At 33.4% G+C, this 21,591-nt stretch overlaps 1 pseudogene; it reads right to left on the reverse strand.

Moving 5' to 3' along the window:
- Nucleotides 1-1,718: 1,718 nt before the first annotated feature.
- LOC105513716 overlaps nt 1,719-21,591 on the reverse strand; it is a 92,717-nt pseudogene continuing 72,844 nt past the window's right edge.

The following is a 21,591-nucleotide window of genomic DNA, read 5'->3' on the forward strand; positions in this document are numbered from 1 at the left end:
AGTAGAATATCATGAATATCCCAGGAAACCCTTAGTGTGCCCTGCAGTTACTATCACCATCTGCTTAAATTTCTCTGTAGTATGTCAGGTAGTTTTCTTAGATCCACCTCTCAGGTCAATAATTCTCTGGTTGGCTCTTCCTAGTCTTCTTAGTCTGTTCATTGAGTACGATAGACAATGGTATGCATCCAGGTGAATGGGCCATGGGGTGCCTAGATTAAACATTTTTCCTGGCTATATCTGTGAGGGTGTTTGTAAATGAAATTAGAATTTAAGTTGGTGGATTGAGTAAAATAGATTACCTTTCCCAACATTGTTGGGTATCACTTAATCCTCTGAGGGCCTGAATAAAACAGAAGGTAAAGAAAGGAGGAATCTACCCCTTTTGTTTTTCTGCCACACTACTTAAACTGGGACATCTCATATCATATTCTGCCCTTGAACTGGGATTTATATCATCGACTTCCCCATTTCTCAGGCCTTCAGACTCAGACTACGTTACACAACTAGCTTTCCTAGGTCTCCAGCTTGTAGATAGCAGATCATGGGACTTCTCAGTTTCTATAATTACATGAGCCAATTCCTCATAGTAAATATAAATAATATATAACAATATGTATATTATAAAATATATATAATTCTATTTTGTTATCCCATCAATAAACTTCAGCATATTTAGTTAGAAGTTTTTCTCTGTTTTCATATTTATAATACTTTAATGCCTAATTCTGTTTATTTCCATCTACTAACATTCTAATCATATCATGTAATCTAGTTGTGTGAGTTCATTTTCAGCATTAACTTTTTTCTTTTTCTCTGCTTTTATTATTTCAGTTTCCTTATTACTGATAAGGATATATGGATTACAACAGTTCTGGAATGATTTTAGACAGAAAAAAAAAAAAATTAAATGTAGACATGTTTGGGCCCCAAGGCATTTTTTTTTATATACTTGCCTTCCCTTCTTCCCTCCTTTATACCTAAGACCCTAAACAGAACAAAAATTTCAAGGCCAAATCTCTTTGTGTGTATGTAGAGTTTCTCTAGGTCACTTTTCATAAATGGAGAATATCTATGAAAAGATTTTCATGCATATTTTAATGCAGGATTAGAAAATCCAGTTTACCCACCTGCAACAGCCTGAGGCTGTCTCTCTGGTTTTCCTGGGTGAATGACAAGCCTACACCCAGCCTTTCATGCCAAAATACAGGGTAAAATTTACTGTGGGCTGCAGTGCCATCGGCTCTCACCATGTTGACTTTTATTATATTTTGTACTTTTTGAATCTTTCCTTTATTATTTGGTGTTTAGTTAGAGCTTACTTTGAAGGTTTTGTTTCATCTATGATCTCATGTTCATAGCAGAAGGGAAACTATCTGAATCAGGTCATCATGGTTTTAAATAAAAGAAAGCAGTGTAAATGCTTAACCAAGTTCTCCTATTAAAAACAACCAGCAGCTGGACTCCCCACATCTGTGCCTCCACTCTTATTCTCAATCTTCATATTTCAACATTTTTTTTGCATGGTTAGTGTTTTACTCTTTGAAAAATGCTTCTGAAACATCACACTAAGTCAAGCTGAAAGGTAAAATTTAAAAGAGTTTTTAAAGCATACGTCATAACATACGTAATGACTGTTCAGTCTACAGAATCTTGACCTTAGAGCTTATGACACACCCAGTTGGCAGTAGCACCCAGGTTTTCCAAATAGCCAGTCATCATTTTTCTTTTGTTTGCATAGACTTCTCATTAGCTGCCTTCTGCTTTTGTTGTATGAGCTCAGAGTTCCTCTGCTTTCACTGAGAGGTAGTCAAGCTATTCTCTTTTCTTTTCCACTTACTATTTCCCTGGGTTTTCTCCATGTTTTTTACTGATGTGCAAGTTCTCATTGATTTCCACGGATGCCGACCACTGACAGAGCCTGGATGAAAGCGATTAGGGAAAAGCAACAGCTCCCTGGCACGCTAGGCTACTGTCACCACCATCTTCTTTTCTGTTCCTACATTTATCAGCTAGCTTTTGTTTTCTCCCCTAAGACAACCTGTGTGGGGAAAACTTTCTCAAACCATGGGCTTCCCCTGCTCTCATGCCACAACAATCAACACAGAAGACTTCCGTGACAAAGTGTAGAGGGGAGTTTCCCCACACACCAAGCAGTGGACACCAGAAGAGTGTCCTCCTATTCAGTTCCAACACTGTCTATCTGGAGATAGCATCATATCCCACAGGGTGTGGCTCAGTCCCCAAAACTGCCCCTCGCTCACCAGTCACAAATCTAGGCCTCTGAAATTCTGACCAACTGGCATCAGGCATTGGGGTTCCCATGACTCCCTGTTTTGGTTCAATTAATTTGCTAGAGCAGCTCACAGAACTGAGGGAAACAATTACTTACATTTGCTGATTTTGCAAAGGGTATCGATGGAGAGTTGCATAGGGCAGGCATGTTGAAAATGGTGTGGAGCTTCCATGCCTTCCCCGGGTATGCCACCCTCCAGGAATCTCCATGTGTTCACCTATCTGGAGGCCAACTTAACCCAATCCTCTTGGGATTTTATGGAAGCTTCAGGACAGCAGTATTCCTTCCCTGCTAGAATATAGGGCAGGACTCTCTCTGGGAAAATTCTTAAGACCCATGATCAGAAAGGCCAGGGAAGAGTAGAGTCCTGCCTGGGGCAGGTGAGAGAAAGGTAGGAGAAAAGAGGGAAAGAGAGGGTCAGAGTCCTGCCCCTAAGGCCTAACACGTCCAACATTATAACAAAAGACTGTAACAAGGGCTATGGAAGTTGTGAGCCAGGAACCTAGGATGAAAGCCGATATTTATCATGACAACACAAAACCAAATCTATCTAAACTCATCATTTGTACGTGACAGTTCTTCCATTTCATTCAATATCCTCCTAATACTAAAATTCTTTCCTGAGCTTACAATTCCCAGAAATACTTTCACTAATTGCAGGTATAGGAAAATCATTTTATAACTCTATTTTTAAAATATTTTATATTTAAATGATGACTTAAAGTAGCCTGTTCTGCAAGACATAATTGCTCTGTTAAAAAAAAAAAAAAGTAGAAGAAATAAAAGACCTAGCATGCTGTAAAGTTTTAATAACACCAAATAAGATGGTACTTGTTGGAAAATAAAGTATGCACAACTGTAAGGGGACATAAAGCTATCAAGGAAACTGCAGCTTTTCCACAATCCTTGATTAGCTCAAGTAGCACTGTGGGATTTCCTTCAAAGTCGATTCTTTGCTACCAGATGGAGACGTTCTTGTTTCTTGTTAGATATCCTAGATCATAATTTAATCCATTAGTCAGCAAAGAGTGGAATCATTCTCATATGTACTCCAAATATTCTCTTTCATTTCTTTTGGGTCTATGCTACAAGTCAATACTTTCCCTATATGATTTCTTCAGGCTTTTTCATTTTATGTCTCAAGACAAACTACGCTTATTAAAAGTGAGGCTTTGGGTTGTACAACATTATGAATGTACAAAATGCCACTTAACTGTACACTTTACAATGACTGATTTTATGCTGTGTGACTTTCACCACAATAAAAACATGAGATTTTCTCACCAGCAGTGTTGATAAAGCAGCACCAATTTCTATTTATGAATCGAGTACACTGGTGATCTCGTCCTTGCTTTGGTTCAAACACAGAAATAACAACATCTGAGAGATTTTTCCTGACATCCTTACCATTTGTACCCAGTCTTCCTTAAGCTTTCTGGAGCATTGAAAATGAAAATGACAGTCTTCCTTTTAACGTCTCTTTTGCAATTTTGTTTGTGTTAATGTTCTTCTGATCTAATTTTCTTCCTATCTTTCTGATTCAAGTTTTGTTTGCTGGTTTTAATTTTTCCACCTACCCTTTTGATGTTAAAATTTCATGTAGTCAATAGACTTTTTCTCTTGCAGTTCTATGTTAAGTTTTTGTGCAACTGAAGCTCACACAACACTTCAATGTACATCTACCACCCTGCTACACCTCAGACTAATGCAGTAAATTGCATGCATTCTTTCTTGCTACCAACAGGCTGCTGAATGCTTCTAGATTACATCATTTTGTTTTGAAGAGTACCATGTTCATTTTCTCTAATCTCAACTGTGCTCTCACTTATTTCTATGTCTTCAGTCAACTGCACCTAAACTTCTAAATATTTTCTCCAAGAAAACTGAATTAATGTAAATTCTACAAAAAAGGTCATATTAGTATTCTACAAATACATTGTCAGAATTAATGAATGAACACCTAGATCTTACTTCATATTTGGCACCTATATTTTAATTCATTCTTGCCTGCTCTATATTTCTTACAAAGATGTATTTGTTCAATGATTCATGAATGCAGTAGGTAAATTTTGTATTACAAAATAGTCTGTTCATTTTTCACTGCTTCCTTCATAAACTTCAACTGTGAAACAGCTTAATTGCTACTGACAATTATTTGTTAGATGTATAAAAGCCCCCTTTAGACTAATGTCAATGTTTGTTAATCTAACATTACTTTTTTGAAGGAAAATTACTGGCGTTAAATGTACACTCATGGAAGGAAGTAATGTTGTAATCAGTTCTGCGGATTCAATTAACTAGGATGTTAATTAATAATATTGTTTGCTTGAAAGAAAACAATTTGTACCTGAATATTTTCATTTGGCTACCTAAAGATCTTTTAAGGGATTATCTGATGATTAGGATGCTTATAATCTTGATAAAAATACCCTAGTTGGGTGATTACAAAATAATGTAAGGAGATCTTTCTTAAACTCAAGTATTTTATACAATATCATAAACAAAATTCTTCCTTACTGATGAATCAATACTATGTGACATCAAAATGATAAAGTTATAGTGCTATTCAATGTCTCTTTTTTCACATAATTTTAAATTAATATCTCTCTGGTCCTATCATTTTTATAAAAATGTACCTTTCTAATTAACTTATTTAAAATAATTTGCCACTTCTATTACTGAAATATAGTACATTTGCTACTTTATTAACATCACTGTCATTTTATTCAAACTTCTGCCAGTTTGATGCTGTTTCTAAAATGACTCAAATATTCTGCATTGAAGCCATCCTATTTTCTTGACTACTTTTCTGAATAAATTATCTTTATCTACATGTTTCTTTTCTTTTTTCTTTTCACAGGCAACTGAAATTAATTAAAAGAAAAATAGACATGTTTTATACTTTCTATCTTTAATTCAAACTATACTTGCTAGAGGCTGATGATTTAGTTCAGAGCTTCTACAAGACAATGAGTAAAACTGAGCCAAAAAACACCATAGCAATGCCAAGAGAGAAGCTTTCCCTCACTAACTGCCTTAGTCCATTCACGCACTGCTATAAAGAAATAAGTAAAACTGGGTAATTTATAAAGAAAAGAGGTTTAATCCACTCAGTTCCATAGCTGTACAGGAAGCATGACTGGGGAAGACTCAGGAAACTTACAATCATGGTGGAAGGCAAAGGGGTAGCAGGCGCATCTTAAGTGGCCAGAGAAGGGGAAAAGCTCCAAGGGGAGGTGCTACACACTTTTAAACAACCAGATCTCAAGGGAACTCACTATCATGAGTACAGCAAGGGAGAAATCTGCCCCCATGATCCAATCATCTACTACCAGGTCCCTCCACATCAATGGGGATCACAATTCAACATGAGATTTGGATGGGGATACAGAGCCAAACCTTACCAGTAATCACCAGTCCAGGTTTTTTGTTTTGTCTTGTTTTGCTTTGTTCTGTTTTTGTTTTTTTGCAAGAAGTTGGTTTATTCTCATACCTTCAGCTGCCTCGGCCAAGTCTTTGAAATAACTCCTTTTATCATTGATAAGTAGTGAATTCAGTAAAGCAACGATTTAGCAGAAAACAAATGCACATATTATTTCACAATTTGGAACAAGAAGAAAAAAAGACATGAGAAAAAGAAAAACATCATAAAAGTCAATATCTTTTGCTCTATGCTAGGGAATCTTTATTTCCTCTTATTTCACAGCCATTCACTATACTCCCCATTCACTGAGTTATCTCACCCTGTATTTCCTAGTCTTTTATAAATCCACAAAACGATGCACTATTTTCTTGATCGCTTTTGCATTTCAACTAAGCAGGATGTTTCTATAATATACCAATATAATTGTATTATAAAGATCTATGGCTATACCCACCCCTACCTGGTTTCAACAGCATTTACTTTCTATGCAGTCTTTTATAAAATTCCACTTTGGGAAATCATTTCTATTAATATATTTTTTAATCATAGAGGAGGAGGTTGTTCACACATATAAATAACCTTGAATTCATTAATATAAACTTGTAATAAGGCAGTATAATTAAAAGAATAGGATGAGTTCAAATTCTAGCTTCAGTATTTAGCATATGAATGAGATTTTCAGGTTATCTGATTTTCCTAAACCGAAAATTCCACAAACTCCCAAGGATATCATCTGTAAAACATTTTAAAGAAGTTGTGTGGTTTACAGTCCTTGGAAGTACTACCTTGCATATGACAACCTTTCAATGATAGAGCGATAGTGGTATTATTAGTTTTATACTCATCTACCTTAGTTGAACAACTTTAAAATGTTGTAAACTGTAAGATTTCATAAGTCACAACAACTTCAGTTAATCTGTTTTCCGCTCCCATTCATTTTAAGTACTCTGTGTAAGAAGTAGCATCAAAATTTGACACATAACTCATTTTAACGTCAAAATTTTTTTTAAAATTACAAATCTGAGACATACCTTTTTTAAAATACCATGTGAAAAATGAGGAATAATTAACTATCTAATTCATGGGTATGGATCTACGAAGCTATGATTAACAATTTTAACTTCATATGGTAATATTCTTCTCCAATGATACTTTATAGCTTCAAAACCATTTAGAACAGAGAATGTAAAGGTACAACAGAAATCTGCTAAGCATAACTTCATTACTCTAATTCATCATAATTAACACACAATTTTAAATAATTAACTTACCCTTGCTCAGCCTCAGTTTTTTTTCTTGAGCATTTTACATTAGAGACAATATGATATGCACCACAGAGAAACTGAGAAAAGTTTTTACTGAAGACAAATTTAATTCCAGCTCAACAGAAGAAAGTCAAAAGTAAAGGCACAATGTTAACTATTAGCGTGGAGTTGCTCACTGTCCTTTGTACTTCTAAGTTGTCTTCCAAAAGTGTAAGATTGAAAGGAGGTTAGAGTATGGTCTCTGATTTGTAGTATTTGTTCTGAATTGTCTGGAATTCTATTTGTTTTCTTGTCTAGTACTGACATGGATTTGATGGCTTTAAGTTTTTTGTCATTGTCCCCACAGGATTCTTTCCTTATCAGCTCTTGGCAGATTGCAACCGTTTAAGGAAAAACTTCTTTACTGGCTATCAACTTTATTTTCATAGCTTCTTATTTCTCAGTGTCAAATGTATTATGTACATTAAAAAAAGTGCAATCATCCATGCGAGGCGATTGTAAGTAGAATTGTATTTTAAGTGATACAGCAAATGAAATTGACCTTGGTAAGCCTCATGACTTGTCAGAAATATGGCCATTCCTTCAATTCAAGTTTTATTCACAGAATGCAAGAGCTAAGCTTAAGGAAGGTATACTGTTTTAAGAAGAGAAAGTCACAGCTATTTCTTAAAAACAATGGCATTTGTGCCATCTTCGGCAGATGACAGTGTGCTATTTTATTTGAACAACATGACAAGCGTCTAGTATTCTTTCATGTTCTGCAGAGGTAATTTCCAAACTCTGGTCTTTTGCCAAGCAGCAGTGGCACTGGCAGGGTAGTCATTCAAAATTCAAAATTTCAGACCCCACCCCTCAGAAGTACTGAATTCTGGGGTGGGACTCAGCTGTCTGGTTGGTTTCAAACAGCTCTCCAGGTGGTTCTGGTGCACCACTAGTTTGGGAACCACTAGGATAAGCTGTAAACCAAAATTACATGCAAGATGAATAATTTACATACTTTAGCTGCCATTTATTTTTGCAACCACCCTGGTTATAAAACTAGTTCTGTGAAAATAAATAAATAAATAGTCACAGAACATTGTGATTGGGAGAAAACTAGTAAATTATACCTTGAAAATTTGAAGCCCATCAGCTCCTTGTAGTCTGTAAAAAGTCCACCAAGGAAGAAAAAAACTGAAATGAAATAATACATAGAGTAAGCAGCAAAATGAAACCTTAAAAGGAGAACATCAAAAGTCAGAAAGAAAATAACCCCAGTCCCAAACCTTGCAATGTTCCCTTTGCCTCACTGATAGTCATAAACAATTCAGTAATTTAATACCGAACAAGACAAACATTTGCTACATGTACATTGGATATATTTTCTACAACACAGTATATGAAAACAGTGAATCCATTCACCATTATAAAAAAAAAAAGTATTCACTGCCCAGCAATTTCTTGAGAAAATATTGCTAGATTTGATAATATCTTTATAAATAAGACTGAAAAGTGGAGAGCTCCTCGGAACTTAATAGTTGAGACAGAATCAGGGAATTGGAAAAAAATGCATTTTGTCTTCAGTCATTTGCATGACAGCAGTTTTATTTTAAAAGCTTTCTTGCTGAAACTAGAAATGCTTTGAAGAGAAACAATAAGAATCTTCATTTTGAAATCAGCTAAGCAAGAGTGAAAATTCTGCCAAGTGGACTGGCTGCATGTCAGGATCATTGTAAAAATAAGTTGTGGTGAATTCAGGCCTGAGTCAAAGGCGATGGCCACAAAGGGCAGGATAATGGCTGAGTGATGGTGATCACATTCCATTCCCATCACTATGAAAATAGAAAGCAAATACGAAAAATGAAACTTCAATGTGCCTTGAAACTTAAAAGCAGTTCAGTGTGAGAATGGAAGGTTTGGTGTTTCTTCACCAAGAAAGGATATACAAAATAGTGTATCATTTTTCTTCAAATTCATGAATCATCAGCTACGCATGCTACCAATTGCATCATGATCATTTTATTGACCTGTGTAATTTTTAAAATGAAAATTAATACAAAGAATTAGAGTACATCACCTCATTCAAATATTTTAAACACCTTACATCCTTATAATATCTATTTTACAATGAAGGGTCCTCTTTATTTTCAGATGGCCAAATTTTGAAAACAAGATTTCATTTGGAGATAAACATAACATGACTTTCAAAGAACAATCTTCAACACATAGAGCTTTTCAGATCCTCAAGCCTCACATGATAGTTTTTCCTACGTATAATTAATAACAAACTATCTCAAAACAGTTTTGTTCGTCTAATGCTTATGCAAACTTAAAGAACATATTCTGCTATTGGACTCTGTATTTCCTACTTATTGATAATTTCTCTATCAGTCTTCGAGATTAATTTGTATTGTTTTATGAAAGCAATTTAGATGTTAATCTAAATAAGAGAAAATATACCTAGAGCTCACTACTGAAACACATGGTATCAATTGCTATTTTTCTACTTGAAACCAAATTAATACAAATCATGCATCTATTCTACCCACTAAAGAATAACTTTCTATACAAACAGTCTTGAAAATGAAAATGTTTTAGAATAATAAAAAAAAACATGCTGAAATGCTATTTAGTTCAATTCTCATTGCACAGATAAGAAAGCTGAATATCAAATTACAGTAATATGTCCTATATCACTTAGTGGCCAAAATAAGAGCTGAATCGATTTCCAGTATATTTTAAACTCTTTGGGGAATGACAGTTTATTTTTTTTAACCATTAAATTATACTAGACACATAGTCTAGTGCCTTGCATATATAGTTACCAGATAATTTTTAATAAATTATATCCAATTTAGGCCTTTTTATTCAAATAGAAAACTAGGAATGTTATAATAATATTCATAAAATTTTGACTTATATTTCATCTCAATGAAATTTGAACTTCTCCAATATATAAGAATAATACCCTATTTGTTGTTTGGGTCTCAGAACACAGTATAGAAAATGTTTAATAAATGAAGTTGAATTAATGAATATATAAAAAATAATATATCAATTAAAATAATATTGATGAATACATATTAGTAGTAATTAATGGATATTATATTAATCAATTAACTAATAGTTAAATGAATATGTAGAAATATATATTACATGTATATTATGTAATTTGTGTACATATATGCATATATGTTTAAAAGAAAGCAAACTATGAAACCAGATGTGATTATTAGTTTCTCTGTCATCTTAGCAATACTATAGTACAGTTATTTAATCAAATAATCTAAGTGTTGCTATGAAGGTATTTTGTAGATGTAGTTAACATTCATAATCAATTCACTTTAAGTAAAGAAGAGTACCCTAGATAATGTGGGTGGGCCTCGTCCAATCAGATGAAGACCATAAGAGCAAAAGCTGGGGTTTCCCAGAGAACAAGGATTTCTGCCTCTAAACTATAACACAGAAATTCTGCCTGCATTTCCAGATTACTGGCCTGCCTGATAGATTTTCAGCTTGTCAGCCCCATGATCATATGAGCCTAGTCTTTAAAATAATGCATTTTTAAAATAATGCATACATTCCTTGAAATAATACAAAAGAATATGTATATTCTATCGGTTCTGTTTCTCTGGAGAACCCTAAATATTATACCAGAATTATAAAATCAACTTGAGAAATATCTGATACCTCCTTCTACTAGTTTTATTAGAATATCATTGCCTTCCTCACATTAGGCATTCTAAACTATTTAGCAATACACAATTAGAAAACATAAAATATATATTTTGCTGATTAGTTGGTATATCTGCCCATTTCACACTGCTGTAAATAACTTCCTGAGAACCAGTGATTTACAAAGGAAAGAGATTTAACTGACTCACAGTTCCGCATGGCTGGGGAGGCCTCAGGAAACTTACAATCAAGGCGTAAGGCACTTCTTACATGTTGGCAGGTGAGAGAGAGAGCGTGCACAAGAAAAACTGCCACTTTTAAAACCATCAGATCTCCTGAGACTCACTCACTATTAGAGCAGAATGGGGTAAACCACTCCCATAATTCAATCACCTCCCACCAGGATCTTCCCTTGAGACAAAGGGATTACAATTCAAAATGAAATTTGGGTGGGGACACAGAGCCAAACCATACCAGTTGGCCAAAAATGTGTGTAACCTCATCTCTTTCTTTTCTCTCTTTTGAACAAAACATTCAGAGTCATAGCCAAGATTTTTATTAGGTCATGATTCGTATGAAAATATTAGGGTCCTTCAACATGTAAACATGATTTTACACATTCCCACTTTTTGACCTGCTCCAAATATTTAATACCTTGAATATAATCACCTACTTTTCTGTGGTGTGGCTATAACATGTGACAGAGATAAAACAATGTTTTATGACATATTCCATTCCAAATTAAAACATTTATATTTACCTGAGTTATATTTTAAAAAACAAACAAAAAGACAAATTTGTTTAAACCAGACATCTGCACTAGTTATTTTACTCCCCGGTAAGTATGTGTTTTGAGAAAAGCTTTAACTGAAACCATCTGTTGATGACTCATTCACTATTAAATCATCTAAAATATTTTTTTCTCCAATTTATACCAATGCATAACAAAATGTCTTTCAAAATTTCTGAACTACATTTTTTCATTAAAAAAAAAAAAAAAAAAAAAAAAAAAAAAAAAAAGAATGGATTAGGTACAAGTCAAAGTTCCAAACACTCATTTTCACTTGTTTTTAAGTGAGATTCATATTAACCCACTTTTGTTTAAATGTTGAGGCTTTCTCTTGATTTCACTGTGATGAAAGCCTGGCTGATGCAGTAGACCATTATACTTGAAAAACTCCTCACATATATTTTAAAAGCTCACGCCTTGCAGTATATACCTAAAATTCCACAATAAGTAGAGGATAGATAGATCTGCAAAACCAAAGCCCACTGTATTAATTTTCTTTTGCTGCAAAACAAACGACCACAGGCTTAGCAGCTTAAAACAACACACGTTTTATTATCTAGCAGTTTCTGTGGTCAGGGACACGGCTTAGCTGAGTACTTTTACTCAGGGTCTCATAAGGCTACTGTGGAGGTGTTAGGTGGACTGTTTTTCATTTGGAATCTTGAGTGGGGAAGAATCCACTTCCAAGCTCTTTCTTTTAGCAGAATTCATTTCCTTATGGCTTCATGACTGAGAGTCCCAGCATTTTTGCTGGCTATCAACTTGAGGGAGTTTTCCTGTCCTAGAGACCACCCACAGTTCCTAAAAACCAACAGTAGTTCCTTGCCACATAGGCTCCCCCAAACTGATTGCTGACTTCATCAAGCAGAAAGGTGAATCTTGATTTCATTTTGCCATGATACATCATGCCTTACCCTTACATAAGGTAATCACAGAACTGACCTTCTATCATCTTATCATTTTTGCCATGTATATATATATATTACATATTGTCATGTATATAATACACACACACACACACACACACACACACACATGTTCATTTCTATTGGTTAGAAATAAATTTTAAAAGTTTTAAGTCTCACCCCCACTCAAGGGGGAAGGATTACACAGAGGCATAGACACCAGGAGAGGGGAACCAATGAGATTTGCCTGAAGGTCTGTCTATCACACCCAAACTCTGCATACACTTTTCCTTAGAGATTTAAAATATTCTCAGGGGCTTCAAGCATTCATATATTTATAATTTATTTTTACCAAATGCACAAATAAAAACACATGGAAAAAAATGTAGCTGATAATCTCATTGGTTCAAAGTGAAATTCTAAATACCCGATTCTGCAATGGCTCTTTCTATTTGAGTCTTATTTGTGTATTTTTAATTTTGAGAAAATCATTATTATTATTTATACCACCAAAGTGTTATCCTCACTATACATCATGACCCAAATGAACTAATATTTGATAATTAAATTTATTTATTAATTAAAACACGTATTAAATCTTACATCATTATCCCTGCTCTCTTGTGGTCTTTAGCTTTTCGTTGGAAAGAGAATTGTATATAAATTTACATTTTAACATATGCAAGTTAAAAACAAGTTATTCTTATTTTTTAAGAAATACAATTTAGGGTTCCTCCATTTATTAAAATTTGCAGTATCCTTAGGTACACATAAAGCTTCACAGTAGCATGCTATATTCTTAAATTCAAAATAATTATTATGAATCCTGATATTTGTAAAGCAATCAATAGCCAAATCTCTGTGTGAGTCAGGAATTAAGTCATGTATGTATGTGCTCATTACATTCCCTGAGATATACAGACAAAAATGTCTCCAAATGTTGCCAAATATGCCCTGGATGGGCAGAGGGAGTAAAATGACCATAATAGAGAAATAATGTTTTATAGAAAATTTAAATAATATTTAAGTTGTCAAAACCTTTCATGTACAATCAAAGGACAGTGGGTCAGAAAGAGACTCTGAAGAACAATTAATGTATTCACTGTTACCAGACAGGTTAATAGTCTAATCTATCAAAATGAGCAAAGTGATACACTGTTGCAAATAATATTAGCACAAATTACCATTGGGTCTAAATTCTGTGTAATCAAAAGAATCTTATTGGAGGATTACTATTTCTTTCCAGGAAACAGCACAACATGGAATAAGATTATTATATCCAACAATGGTTCACTTACTTTGATTCCTCAGTCTCTTTTCCTAAACAGTAGTGAAAAATGTCTATCATTCTCTGCAGTATTCCACTACTTTTATTTTCCTTTCCAATAGTGAACGTTTGTTATTCATTTTCTTTTTGATTACTAGGTTCTAGGCACTCCTCCAAGCACTTTAGAGGAACTGTCTCTTTTCATGATCATAGTGAGCCTATGAGATAGTTATTATTATTAAACTCATTTTTCAGATTATGAAACTGAAGCTCAGAAAGTTAATGGGAGTTGCCAAGGTCAGAGAGTACTCAGGTAGTCTGACTTTCCTTCCTCTGCCTTTGTCCTTTATTCTGTTCTACATGTCCGCTTCATACGGAAATAAAGTAACTCAATACATTACATTGCCATTATCTAACTCAAGTTTAGAAAAATTACTTTTGTGATCCAGCACCAGGTAACAAAAAGTGGAAGACATTTAAGAGATTATTTCAATAATCAAAATATAATAAAATTAATGCATTTAACTACAATAATCACAATGGATAAGTACTAGAAGACTAATAAAAGGTAAAGACAAAATTTCAGAACATGATAAATTCTGGAAGAAAGGTATCTTGAAAAAGCAACATCATTAATTGCAGATGCAGATAAACAGATAAATAATATATGCAAAGAACTCAGCTAAATAATTTACAAAGGTGATTCTTTTCTATTAAAAAACACACCCAGCATTTTTCTGATGGGGAAATTGAAAACTGAAGACACTAAAGACACCTTATCAATGTAAAAACTAGTAAATAGCAGAATCAGCACTCAAGGCCAGATTTGTTGGCTCCAAGTCATGCCATGATGTAACCACTAAAATATACTGAGATACTGTACCAGAAGGGCAAGCAATTTGAGGAGAGATAATGAACTTGGATTGGGACATCCTCCTTCAATATATGTGAACACACATACATAGACACAAACCCACCCCTGCATACACATACTCAGAAACAATATTTTAATTGAAATTTTTTAGAGATCATTAGATTCACATAGTTTTAAGATATAATAGAATCTATGTACAGCATTCCCAGTTACCCCAAACTATAACGTTTCAAAACTGTAGTATATGATAACCAAGATATTGATAAAACCCACCAATTCACCAAATTTTCCAGTTTTACCTGTATTTGTCTCTTCTGTGTGTATTTAGCTATATACAGTGTTAGACTTTCATAGGTTTATGTATCCGCCAGCACAGAACAGTTGTATCACTACATGTATCCCTCATGTTGCTTTTTGTAACCAAAACAGTTTCCTCAGATCCCCTAACCAGTCCTTCACCCCAAGCAACCACTAATCATTTGTCTACTTCTAAAATTCTAAAATAACATTTTTTAAATGTCACATACATAAAATCATATGATATTATTCTTTTAAGATGTTTTTCCTCAGTATAACATCCTAGAGATTAATCCAAATGGTAGAATGAATAACACTTTCCTCCTTTCCATTGATGAGTAGTACATGGGATATAACTATATTCCTACTACTACAATATTTCAAAGATTCATCTATTGAAGGACACCTGGACTCCATCTTCATTCAGTATAGACAAAAGCTGTAAAGAGCCCATTTTGGTCTATATTGAATAGAGCTCCTATGAACATTTGTGCACAGGTTTTTATGTGAACATATGTTTCAATTTCTCTGGAATAAATTCTCGAGAGTGCAATTGCTGGGTCATATGGTAATTGCATACTTTTATAAGAAACTGTCAAATGGTTTTCCATTGAATCTGTACTGGTTTGCAGTCAAATGATCAATCTATGAATGCCCCAGTTTATCTACAATATCACCAATATTAGGTGTTACCATTTTTTCATTCCATTGGCCATTCTGATATGTGTGTAGTAATATTTCATTGTGTGTTTAATTGGAATTTCTCTATTGGCTAGTGGCATTGAATGTATTTCCAAACACTTATTCATCATCTGTGTATTCTCTTTGGTGTAACGTCCATGTTTTTTGTTCATAAAATATCTAAATAGATAATAATAGTTCAAAAAGTATCTAAATAGATAATTTTTATTTTGTTTTGTTTTTGACATGGAGTCTTGCTCTGTCACCCAGGCTGGAGTGCACTGGTGCGATCTCGACTCACTGCAACCTCCACCTCCCAGGTTCAAGTGATTCTCCTGCCTCAGCCTCCCTAGTAGCTGGGACTACAGGCATGTGCTACCATACCTGGTTAATTTTGTTGTTGTTGTTCAGTAGAGATGGGGTTTCACCGTGTTAGCCAGGATGGTCTCAATCTCCAGACCTCGTGATCCGTCCACCTTGGCCTCCCAAAGTGATAGGATTACAGGAATGAGCCACCACACCCTGCTATAGTTTTAAGTGTTCTTTACATATTTCAGATAATAGTCCTTTTCTTACGTCATTTGCAAATAGTCTTCCCACTCTGTAGTCTTTACATTTTCTTCACATGGCTTTTGCAGAGCAAACAATTTAATTTGTAGAGCAAAATTTTACTTTTCATGAGATTTAATTTATCAATTATTTTTAATGAATTGTACTTTGGTGTCAAATCTAAGAATTTTTGGAGTAGTACCATATTGCAAAATTTTTTCTCTCAATTCTTTAAGAAAGCATTATACCTTAAAAATTTTAAACTTAATTGTATGACATCTATTCTGAGCTACATTTCCCATAAGTGGTCCTCCCTTCTTGGCCTCCCAAAGTACTGGGTTAATAGGCATGAGCTACCACACCTAGCCTGTTTGTTTGTTTGTTGGTTGGTTGGTTTGTCTGTGAGATAGGTATCCATAGATATCCAATTTATCCAGTAGCATTTGTAGAAAAGGTTATTCTCCATTAAATTGTTTTTGCATCTTTTTCAGAATCAACTGAGCATGTGTGGGTCTATTTGCAGGTGCTCTGTTCTGTTTCATTGATCTGTCTTGATTACCGTAGCTATATGGCAATTGTGAATATCAGGTAGATTGATGTCTCACTTTAATCTTCCTTCTTGGGACTGTTTTAGCTTTTCTAGAGCCTAGGCCTTTCTACAAAAATTTCAGAATGAGCTTGGCAATCTCTATAGAATCACTTGCTGGAGATTTGATAGGAAGTGCATTAAACATATATAAATGTGAAGAGAGTTGATACCTTTACTATACTGAATTTTCCAGTTCAATGAGCATGGTATATTTCCCCAAGTATTTAGGTCATCTTTGACTGATTTCATCAGCATTTTTAATTTTCAGCATACAGATACTGTGTTTAATTAAATATATAACTATTTTATTTTCTTTGGAGAAATTTTAAATATCATTGTTTTAAATTTTGGTTTTCATATTCTCATTGTTAGTATATAGAAATGTGATTGGCTTTTATGCATTTATGTTGTGTCCTGTCACCTTCCTCCATGTACTTATTGGTTCCAGGAGTTTGTTACAGATTCCTTAGGATTTTTTATGTAGATAACTATGCCATTGGACAGTTTTTATTCTCTTACTTTGTTTTCACTTTCCAATCTTCATGTCTTGTATTTATTATTTTCTTTTCTTATTGCAGTGACTATAATTTTCAATACTATGTTTTATAAATGGTATAAAAGCAGAGGCATTTTGTTTTTTTGCCAGTATTGGGGGAAAATATTCAGTCATTTACTCTTAGGTATGATGTTGGCCATCAGATCCTTTAGATGCTCTTTATTCAAGCCTAGACAATTCTCCTCCATTCCTTGTTTCCTGAGGGATTTTTATGAAAATGAATTAGGGTAGAATGGAAACAGGTTCATAAAAAGCTTTTCCTACCACAATTGATATAATCATTATGCTTTTCTTCATTAGTCTGTTAATAAGGTGAACTACATTGACTGATTTTTAAAATATTTAAACCAGGCTTGAATAACAAGAATATATCCCGTGTAGTCAAGTCATGTAATTATTTGTATACATTTTTGTATTCAGTGTGTTATTATTTTGTTACTTTTTTAGGTCTAAATTAATGAGGAATATTGGTCTGTAATTTTCAATTTTTGTAACATCTTTATCTAATTTTGGAATCAAAGTATATCACTGACTTCATAAAATGAGTTGGAAGGCATTTCCACCTCTTGTATCTTCTTAAAGACAATTTGTAAAATTGGTGTTCATTATTCTTTTAAATATTTAGTAGAATTCTTCAATGAAATTAACTGAGCCAAGGTATTTCTTTTTGGGGAATTTTAAATTACAAATCAAATTAAATAATGGTTATGAGGCTACTATATCTATTTTATCAAAGGTTTTTATGCAGTTTTCAGATTTTGAGGAGTTGACCCATTCTGTTTAAATAGTTAAATTTATGAGTGTAGAGTTATTTTTAGTGTTTCCGGATTATTCTTTTAATGACAGAAGGGTCTGTAGTTGCATTGCTTGTTTTATACCTAATTTTGAGAATTTGTCTTTTTTCTTTTTCTTTTGTCAATATTATTGGAATTTCATCGGTTTGATTACTTACTTCTAAGAATAAGCTTTTTGTCTTATTTATTCTATTATTTTTCTATTATCATTGCTATGGACTTCTGCATTTATCTTTATTATTCCCTTCCTTAGAGTTGTTTTAAGTTTATTTTTCTCTTTTTCTTATTTATTGACAGAGGAACTTATATTTTTGACTTCAGATTTTTCTTTGGTTTAAATGTAAGCATTACATGCCATAAATTTTCCTTCCACTTCTGTTTAACAGAACCCCATACATTTTTATAAGTTGCATTTTCATTTCATTTAGTTACCTATATTTTTCAAAATTGCTTTGAAATCTCACCTTTGACCATGAATTATATAGAAATTTATTGTTTAATTTACATCTTTGTAGATATTTTCTTGTTGTAGTTCTGCTTAACTTCTTGTTGGATTCCATTATACTGACTATTTTATTATTACACGATATCCTTATTTCTCTTAAGTAATTTCCTTTGCTCCAAAGTCTACATTATTGTATTTAATACAGGCATTCTAATTTTTAGCTAATATTTGTAAGGTATATCTTGTTCCACTCCTTTACTTTCAACCTACCCATGTCCCTAAAAGTGAGATTCTTGTAATCTACATATAGTTGAATTGTAATTTTTTTAATTCACTCTGCCAATCTCTCTTTTGGCTGGTATGTATAGACTACTTCCATTTAAAGTAATTATTGATACGTTAGAGCTTAGATCTACCATTTTATAATTATCTTTCTGTATTATTTTGTTCTCATTTCTTTGTTATACTTATCTTTCTGTACATTACTTAAACTTATATTTAAGATTGTGGCATTGTTAAATTACAGTCTTTTTCACCCTTTTTGTATAGTTCTTGTACTGATTGAGTGGCATATTAAAAAGTAGACTTTCACAGTCTACTTGTATTAACATTTTACAACTTCAAATGGACTATGACTACATTATTTCCATTTTTGTATCTTTACTTTCCCAACTGTTAAATATTATTGTCTTAGTTTTCATATAATATTATAATTTTAGCTTTAATGATGAAAATGTTTTATAAAGCTTCTGAGGAAAAGAATACTCTATATTTTCTACCCACATTTCTTCTTTTTCTATTGTTCTTTTCCTTCTTAATGTTCCAGATTTTCTTATTATTGTTTTCTTTTGTTTTAAGAGCCTTACTTAGCTCATCTTTATGGGTAAATCTGTTAGTGTCAAATGTATTTATTTTTTCTTCAGCTAATAATGTCTTTATTTAAGCTTTATTCAAAAGAATCATTTTTCTGTATACAGGATGCACAACTTCCACTTTTTTTAGCATTTAAAATATATTGTATCACTGCTTTCTGGTCTCCACAGTTTCAGACAACAAATATACAGTTTTTACATTTGAAGTTCTTCTATATGTAGTGTTTTGTTTTTCTCAGAGTAGTTTCAAGATTATTTTCTATGCTTTTAGTTTTCAGAAGTTTAATTAATATGCGTCTTAGGTTGAATTTGAGGGGTTTATCTTGTTCCCAATTTTCTGAACTTAAATGTATAGGTTTGTATCTTCTATCACTTTAGGGAGTTTTCAGTTATTGTTTATTCAAATACTCTGTAATCTCAGCTCTATTCATTTCTTCTGACATCCTGTAACATGAATATTGAATGTTTTTTTTTAATTGCCAGAGCTGCCAAAGGCTTTCTTCATCTTTTTTCAGTTCATTTTCTCTGTTCAGATTGTGTCTTTGTCCATTTTCTGCTGCTATAACAGATGCCACAGACTGAGCAATTCATAAAGAAAATAATCTTATTCAGCTCATGATTATGAATGATGGAAAGTCCAATGCTGCCAGAATCTGGTAAGGATTATCCCATGGCAAAGAGAAGGGAGGGAAAAAGTGGTTGTGAGAGAGAACTTGCATTTATAACAAAGCTACTCCCATGATAACTAACCCATTACCATGATAACTGCATTAATTAATTCATGATGGTAGAACCCTTGTAACCTAATGACAAGTTACAGTCCCCACCTCTTAGTACTATTACAATAAAAGCAGAGGTTGCTAAGGGGTCTTTGTGGGGTTAGGTTTTCTACATTTTATTTGAAGTGTTAAAATACTGATTCAAAGTAGACTGCATTATATTAAGTATGTATATTGTAATCCCTAGAATAACAACAGAAATTGCATACAGAATAGATTAATTAAAATGAAATACTACAAATTATTCAAGTAATCCAAAAGAGGCAGGAAAGGGAAAACAGAAGGAACAAACAGAAAATAAATGATAAAACTGTAGACCTAATCTAAGAATGCCTATAACTATATTGAATGAAAAAAATCTAAACACACCAATTAAAAGACAGGAATAGTAAGTTGGATAAAAACAAAAATCTAGTGGTATTCTGTCTACAAGTAACTCATCTAAAATGTACTGATTTAAAATAAAACACTAATGTGTATATTAATATCAGGCAAACTAGACATCAAAACAAACCAAAAATGTTACAAGGCATTAAGAATTTTACATAATGTTAAAATGACCAATTCACCAAGATGAAATAACCATTCTAAATATGTATGATATTAGTTGCAAATTATACGAAGTAAAAATTTACCCAACTGAAAGGAAATATAAGCAAATCAAAAATAGTAGTTGGAGATTTTAACATTCCTTTCTCAGTAATAGATAGAACTTCTAGTCAGAAAATCAGCAAGAATATAGAAGAATGAGTAAGTGGGATCCAATGAACATTTACAGAACACTATGATCAACAACAGCAGGATATACAGATTTTTTGTATTAGTCTGTTCTCATGCTGCTAATAAAGATATATGCAGGACTGGATAATTTATAAAGGAGAGAGGTTTAATTGACTCACAGTTCCACATGGTTGGGGAGGTATCACAATCTTTGTGGAAGGTGAATGAGGAGCAAAGTCATCTATTGCATGGCAGCAGGCAAGAGAGCTTGCGTAGGGAAACTCCCATTTTAATATCATCAGATCTCATAAGACTTATTCACAACCAAGAGAACAGTATGGAGGAAACCAGCCCTGTAATTCAATTATCTCCACCTGACCCCACCCTTGACATGTGGAGATTATTACAATTCAAGGTGAGATTTGGGTGGGGACACAGCCAAACCATATCATTCCACCCCTGGCCCCTCCCAAATACGATGTCCTCACATTTGAAAACCAACCATGACTTCCTGACAGTCCCTCAAAGTCTTAATTCATTTCAACATTAACTCAAAAGTCCAAGTCCAAAGTTTCATCTGAGACAAGACAAGTCCTTTCCACCTATGAGCCTGTAAAATCAAAAGTAAGTTAGTTACTACTACCTAGATACAATGTGAGTACAGGTATTGGGTGAATACACCCTTTCCAAATGGGAGAAACTGGCGAAAATGAAGAGGTTACAGGCCCCATGCAAGTCTGAAATCCAGCAAGACAGTCAAATCTTAAAGCTCCAAAATTATCTCCTTTGACTCCATGTCTCATATACTGGTTATTTTATCTAGGTCATGATGTT

This window comes from Colobus angolensis, unplaced genomic scaffold (genome assembly GCF_000951035.1).
Source record: "Colobus angolensis palliatus isolate OR3802 unplaced genomic scaffold, Cang.pa_1.0 Scaffold235, whole genome shotgun sequence".
NCBI classification, from domain to species: domain Eukaryota; kingdom Metazoa; phylum Chordata; class Mammalia; order Primates; family Cercopithecidae; genus Colobus; species Colobus angolensis.